An 8,169-nucleotide genomic window follows, 5' to 3' on the forward strand; every position below is an offset into this window, starting at 1 on the left:
TTCAAGGACCTGCCGCACCCGTTTCCCGTGTGTAATTGTTACCTTAGAAACCTTGTTGGAAGCTGTGTAGGTTATGCCGTGAATATCTTCTCCCCCGCTTATGACATTCACTGTCCTCTTGGGTGAAGGAGGTTGTGGTGGCTCTTGCCTGTTTTTCATATAAGCTTGTTTTCCTTTCTCACTAAATAACTCAGTGAGGTATCCTTGCTTCAATAGATGATCCACTTCACTCTGCAAAAATCTACATTCTGAAGTTTTGTGCCCGTGATCATTGTGGAATTCGCACCAATGATCTGGATTGTGTCAATTTGGATTTGACCGCATCTCTTTTGGCCACAGTACCTTATCTCCCATGCTTCTTAAAACAGCTACGAGCTCGGAGGTAGAGACATTAAAATTATATCCGCTGAATCGTGCCTTTAAGCTTCTGTCATCATCTCGCGATTCTTGTCTGTTCCGATCATTCCTGAACTTTGAAGAAGAGCCAGAATCCCGGTTCCTCAATTTTTGATCATATTGCTGGCTATCTTGTTTCGACCGTGGGTCCTTTCCTGCAGGTCCCATATATGGATCGTACCTATTTTTACCTGATCTTTTTTCGGTTTTCGATCTTCGGGGACCGCCCCTTTCTTCATGATGAAACTTAGGTACGATATCTTCTTCAATTCGCAGCTTCGTACTATACCTGTTGTAAACATCATTCCACGTGGTTGCTGGAAATTCTCGAAGGCTTTCTTTGAGTCGTCTCGTGGCTTCAGAACTTTTGTCATTTAAATTACTTGCAAAGGCTATTGTAGCCCAATTGTCAGGCACACGAGGTAGAGTCATTCTTTCACGCTGGAATCTGTCAACAAAGTTTCTAAGCAGCTCTGAATCTCCTTGTTTGATTTTGAAAATATCTTCCATTCTTTTCTCAACCTTTTGTGCTCCCGAATGTGCTTCAAGCTCAGCAAAAGAATTAATAGAATTTTCAGATAAAAGAGAATACCAGGTTAATGCACCCTTGGTGAGTGTTTCTCCAAATTTCTTAACCAATACTGATTCAATTTCTTGTTTGGTCAAGTCGTTGCCTTTTACGCCTGTTGTAAATGCAGTCACGTGATCACGTGGGTCTGTAGTACCATCATATTTCAGGATGTCAAGCATTTTGAACTTTTTCCCAATTGGAAGGGGAGCAGCACTTGGCTTCCATGGTTGTTGTGAGTATTTGTCCATGTCTACTTCTTTTATTACAGGCGGAACTCCCCGGATTTGCTCAATACGCTCATTTTGTTCCTTAATCTGTTTTTGCAAGATTAGTACTAAATTTTGCAAATATGAATTATTTGAATTACTTGGTCCCCCTTCTTGTGGTTCACTGGGGGTTGCTCCGTTTCCAGAATTATCAAGACCAGAACGGGGATTCTCCAATGTATTATTATTAGGAGTTGGTGTGGGTGGTGCATCAGGCAATCGACTAACCAGTGCCTGAAGAGCTTTGCCGACCTGTGCATCAATTAGCTTTTGTAAAGCTTCAGTTGTAACTCCTTCAAAATGTTCAGATTGCTCTTGTTGATCAGCACGGGATTCAGTAACAGGAGTGCCTTCACGAGATTGACGTGGTGAATTTAGAGGAGAGGGAACCACGTCATCTTGATTTTGATGTATTTGATTCTCATGGTTTCCCAATGTGTTATTACTGTTGTTGTCGGTGTTGTTGTTTGACATGATGACGACAATAGATAAGATATAGCTTAAAAGAAAAGATTATCAGATTCCCGGTAACGGAACCAATTTGTTTAACCAAAAATCTGAACCTTTGGTCAAAGCTAAAAAGAAATTCGGGTTACTGATAATCAAGAGACAAAAATAAAAATACTTTTAAGAATGATGGTAAAACAGCAGATAGTTTTGTATTTCAATGAATTCTCAATAGTATTTCGTGTCCTTACAAATGATGATACTTCTTCCTTTTATAGATAATTCTAGGTAAAGGAATGAAGCCTCAGCTTTAATGATATAATTATGAGTAATAAATGACATTAAATAAGCCGTTATACAATCATTCCTATTAAATACCAATTTTCTAACGTATCAAGTATTTAATAATGAATTTGGACTCCTTTCTGTCATCCGATCTTTGTCTTTAATGTCTTCTAATCCGTTGGCCGTAAATAATTTAAATTGGTACGAGACTCGTATCTATACTTCGTCTCGTGCCTATTTAAATTCTTTTTCCCGTGGCTGTCTCCATCCGTGCCTCTTAGTCAATTGTTGCGCTTTGACCATTTAACTAAACCACGTGTCATGCCACATCATCTTTAATATAAACTCAATTTTTTCCCAATACAATATCGTGCATCAGCTTTACACTTGTCTTATGGCTGATCGAAATACAGGAACCCGAATGCACCCCCATTGCCCCTGACTTCCATGAAAAATACGATGCGCCACTTCATCAACGGGTGTCTAGTAGTCACGTTAAGCATAAAAACAAGTTCAACATGTAGATTAGACCCTTGTGTAAGGTGTCTAAAGAATTTTTTGATAAATTTGAGAGGCCGTTGATACAATACTAGAAATCAGGTGATTTCCTTCCAAGGCTTTCCGATCGTGCCAGCAAAAAAATAAAATTTCCGACCGATTTCGATCGGAAATTGATCAAATATTTGGTCATACTTGCATATTATGTTCAAAAATAATTATTTATTAAAAATTTACTAAATTTTCGATCGATTTCGGTCGGAAATTTAGTAAATTTTTAATAAATAATTATTTTGACACAAATTTCCGACCGAAATCAGTTGGAAATTAGTGTCATACTTCTATATAATGTAAAAAATAATTATTTATTAATTTATTTTCAAATTTCCGATCGAATTTGGTCGGAAAGTTTGATATTTTTTGTTTCCCGCTGTGATGAGGGCCATCACTTGTTTTAGAAATAAATTCTGCATTCTGAGGCCTTAAAAACCTCTTTCAGCATCACCTCGATTTATGTGCGCAATCCGGGCGCGTAGCCGGAAAGCCATTATGTGAAAATCTGTGAAAATGATAAATTTTAACTTTAAAATGAATTTAAGTTTACTTCGGTCAATATTTTGGGTAAACGGACCCGGACCCATGATTTGAAGGTCCCGGATTGTCCGTAGGAAAATATGAGACTTGGTCATATACCCGGAATCGAATTCCGAGGTCCCAAGCCTGAGAAATGAATTTTTAAAGAAAATTATTTTCTGGAATATTTATGAGCTTTTGAAAATGAAATGTGTTTAAATTTGATGGTATCGGGCTCGTATTCTGGTTTCGGAGCCCGGTATAGGTCTTATATATGGTTTAAGTCGAGTCTGTGAAATTTGGTGAGAAACGAATTTGAAATGACGTGAATCGGACCGTATTTGAGAAAATTGGAAAGTTTGAAGTTCTTAAGTGATTTCATGATTTTGATGCTAAATTCATAGTTGTTGATGTTATTTTGGCAATTTGATCGCACGGGCAAGTCCGTGGGGTATTTTTGAGGTAGTGTACATGTTTGGTTTGGAACCCCGAGGGCTCGGGTGAGTTTCAGATAGGTCTCAGAAGGTTTTTGAACTTAAGAAAAATTGCAGAACTACTATTCTGATGCACAGGCCTTCTGTGCTTCGCGATCACGAAACCCTTCACGCGATTGCGAAAAGGAAAATTGGGTAAGGGTGGATTTGTTCAATGCGAACACGAGGTAAAGGACGTGAACGTGGAGCACTGGGGAGTTGCTCTACGCGAACGCGACCCATTCCCGCGAATGCGTTGTGTAAATGGGGGGGCTGGTCTGGGAAGTGATCGTTCCTCTACTCGAACGCGTGCACAGGCCCGCGAACGTGAAGGTCAAGGGGGCTTGGAACCCTTCGTGAATACGTAAGAGGACTCGTGATTGCGTAATCCTGAGGAAGGCTGCTCTTCGCAAACGCGGCAGACCCATCGCGAACGCGATGAAGGTCTGCCTAGTGATTTTTAAAACAAAAGCAAAAACGGGAAGAACCCATTTACTTCATATTTTCGAAATTTGGGAGCATTGAGGTGATTTTCAAAGAATAATTTCTTCCCCAAAACATTGGTAAATGATTCTAAACCTTTTTCTTTCGATTTTCCATTGCATTTCATCAATTTTCATCCTAAAATTCTAGGATTTTTATGGTAGAAATTAGGAATTGGGTAGAGTTAGAGTTTTTTGATTAATTAGGATTTAGACCTCGTTTTGTGGTCGATTTCGAAATTAATTATATATTTGGGCTCGTGGGTGAATGGGTGATCGGGTTTTGGTCCGAACTTCGAGTTTTGCCCAAGCGGGCCTGGGGTCAATTTTTGACTTTTTTTGGAAAATGATAGAAAACCTATAATTAAGCATTGAGTATGAATTCTTTAGCATTTATTGATGTTGTTAAATCAATTTGGACTAGATACGAGTTGTTTGGAGGCGAATTCTAAAAGAAAAGCGGTGTTTGAGGCTTGAGTTGGCCGTGGAAGGTCGAGGTAAGTGTTTGGTCTAATCTTAGCTTGAGGGATTAGGAGTTGTGTCCTATTTGCTACATGTTACTTGTTGAGTACGACGTATAGGCATGGTGACGAGTATCTATACGTTGGTGTCAAGCATGATTGTGAGTCTTAAATTGAAATTGTTGTGTTCTTAACAAATACTATGAATGCCTAAGTTGTTGATTCTTTGTGTTGAGTACGGATTATGATTATTCTCGTGGAAATTACTTACAATTGAGTATTGGTGCTAGTTGAGGAAGTTAGATGTTGGATAAGTTTGGTTATAGCTGATTTTCCCTTGCCGGGACGTATTTACTTATATTCTCGTTTCCCTTACCAGGATAGTGTTGGTTCTTTATTGATCCCTTGCCGGGACTCCCTTTGTGATTGATGTTGAACTGTATATGTGGATGGGGTTGCACACCGTAACAATATTATATTTGGATCGGGTTGCACACCGCAACAATATTATATTTGGATCGGGTTGCACGCCGCAACAATATTATATTTGGATCGGGTTGCACGCCGCAACAATATTATATTTGGATCGGGTTGCACGCCGCAACAATATTATATTTGGATCGGGTTGCACGCCGCAACAGTGATAAATGATATGGATCGGGTTGCAAGCCGCAATAGTATTTTTATGATTTGGATCGGGTTGCGCGCCGCAACAATAGATAATAAAAGTGCTTAATGGTTGGTTACAAGTTCTTTATTCTTTTGCTGTAAATTCTAAATTGTTCTTTATGTTTTCTCTTAAATTACTATTGGTAAATGATATTCCCCCGCAGCATGTCTCCCTCCCATCTTTACTTGTTTAGTAATTTTTTATTTTCTGTTGTATATTATATAACTGCACAGGTTTATTTGGTAGTTTGGTCCTAGCCTCGTCACTACTTTGCCGGGGTTAGGCCAGACACTTACCAGAACATGGGGTCGGTTGTGCTAATACTACACTCTGCACTGTGTGCAGATCCCGGAGCGGCAGCTTTTGGACCATAGCTTTGGGTGGCTGCCTTCAGTCCAGTCAGAGATCCCGAGGAAGTCCTGCAGGCGTCCGCAGGCCCCGACGTTCTCTTCTATCTTTATATTCTGTTTTCATTTACTTCAGAGACAGGTTGTATCTTTCTTTCCAGACAATTATTTGTAGTATTCATAGACGGTCCGTGATATTGTGACACCGGTTCCGGATAGAGATGTACTTGATATTGTCGTACTTGCTTTTGGCTAAGTTATCAGATTCTGTCTTCCGCATGTATTTAATTATTGTTAATATTTCACTGTTGATCGCATGTTGATTTAAACTGTTAAAAATGGCTAAATAAAAGAGTTAGTGAATCTATAATACTCGGCTTGCCTAGTTTTCACGAGTAGGCGCTATTGACTCCCGAGGGTGGAAAATCCAGGTCGTGATACCCGCCCAAGACAAAAATTATATATATTTAATTAACCAATCAAAATAATTATAATTCAATATTCCGACCGAATTCGTTCGGAAAAACACTTTTATACAAATTAAAATATAAATCTAATAATATTTATGTGTGTAAATAATAAAGAGGGTTTAAATAAATAATATTTAATACTTATATATATATATATATATATATATATATATATATATATATATATATATATATATATATATATAGTGTAGTATATATACTAAGTGTATAGTATATACATCTTAATATAGCTAATGTTATATCGAATATAGCTTATATACTACACTATACTATACTATATATATATATATATATATATATATATATATATATTATATAGAAAAGAGAAGATGGTTGACCAAGGGTAAAAGAGTCATTTCGCACAACCATAAAAGTGGTTACCTGTCTATAACTTTGTGATTGAGCTTTTCACCCACCACCTCTTTTATTCTTTTCTTACTCATTTTTCAATCTATTCGCTCTTCTCAACTGTGGTGTTAAATTTTTAGGTTAGCTACTCTTTCGATTTTTGCCCATGTCTTCCTACTTATTTTTAAATTTGTATGCACTTTTGTAGGTTTTCTAAAAACCTCGTAGTTTGAATCTTTTAGGAAACAATGGTGGACTTCTCATTATGGGTTTGAAAAACGAATTTTCGGCTAAATGTAGGCTCAATTTTTCCTCAATCTGTTTGATTCTTCATCCTTACCTTATCTGACTTATAATTTCACTTTTTTTCTTTTGTAAAAGTTTTGATTGTATTTTTTTGGGGATTCGAAAGTGAGGCATGACGGAGAAGAACTCCCTCAATATGTTGGTGATCCCTCTGTTCAAGTGAATTCAATCTAATCTTCAATTGGCTTCATAGGAGTACTGCAATTTACTATAAAGAAACCTATTTGTTTTGGTTATAAATAGTTATAGTGACAATTCATTTTTTTTCCAGTAACAGCCTTCCCGATATTCAATTTCTTATGAGAGGCATATACAGAAGATAAGGATTTTATTTACTTCAATAAAATTACATTATTGGCATAGGCTATTTCTTAGTTTCATGTGCATTATTGCTTTATTTGTTGCCGTAAAATTTTGCCTTTCTTCGGATTTTTGTCTGCGAATGTCTATTACCGATGCTTTTGTTACTTTGTTTTATTTCATCTTATTTACTTTAACTTTTTGCTCTTTGTGGTGGTAGTTGTATTTGTTTATTTGTGTGTTCATCAATTCGGAGCCCGATAAATATTGCTCTTCTATGGGCTTTCGTTTTAGTTTTTTCGTATTGAGAAGTGAAAATAATTCTGTTTCAGTATCTGTGTATGTACATTTATGTGTATGATATATGGTTCTGTCATGCTTATATAATAAATACTACTGGTCTTATATTATCTATTGAAAGACTAAATATCTATTTTCTATACATACTAAAGTACAATGATTTGCAGATGTTGTGACAAAGTTCATTGAGGGACTTATTGAGGCATATTCCAGGTTGTAATATTGGAATAATTTTCCTGAGGTGATCCATCTTTAGTTTCTTGCTCACTTTTTTCATTTACATGTTACTCTATTGAGATAACAAGAGTTCCTAGGTTTAATTCTAACATATTATCTTTTGTGCCGAACGCAGTTAAGGTTGTCTTGAGTGCTGATGTTTCTGGTGAAAAAGTATAACAAGATCACGTTAGTATCAGGTATTCTATTTGAACTTTGCCCCATCTCTCTATTTCAATACTTGAATTTTCTTTTTATTAATAGCACTAATAACTGTGCGTTCAAAGCACCTACATAAGTTGGAAATGGATGAAATTTGATAGATTAGTCTAATTTGTATATTGATGAAACTAGAAAGCTTCTTATAATGAGTTATACTACACTACATGTCTCTTATGCGTAGCTTGCTCACCTCTTTTGAAAGAAAATAATAAATTTTTATGAATCATTTGGAGTTTTGCACCTAAAACTAAATACAATTTTAGTAGTTCCTTAATATGCGATGATTAATCACTTTTGTTTGATAGATATGGAAAATTGTCGGTATAATAGTGGCATAAAAACAAATACTATAGAGCCTTGTATCTTGTTTGGATGGTTGTTACATATCGTTTCATAATGTATCGTATCATATTGTATTGTATTGTACTGTATTGTTTGGTGAATACAATGTTTGGATGGATTGTATCATTTTACCATCGTTTTATGGTATCATGCACCAGTAATATGATGAATAAAC

This window comes from Nicotiana tabacum, chromosome 22 (genome assembly GCF_000715075.1).
Source record: "Nicotiana tabacum cultivar K326 chromosome 22, ASM71507v2, whole genome shotgun sequence".
NCBI lineage: Eukaryota > Viridiplantae > Streptophyta > Magnoliopsida > Solanales > Solanaceae > Nicotiana > Nicotiana tabacum.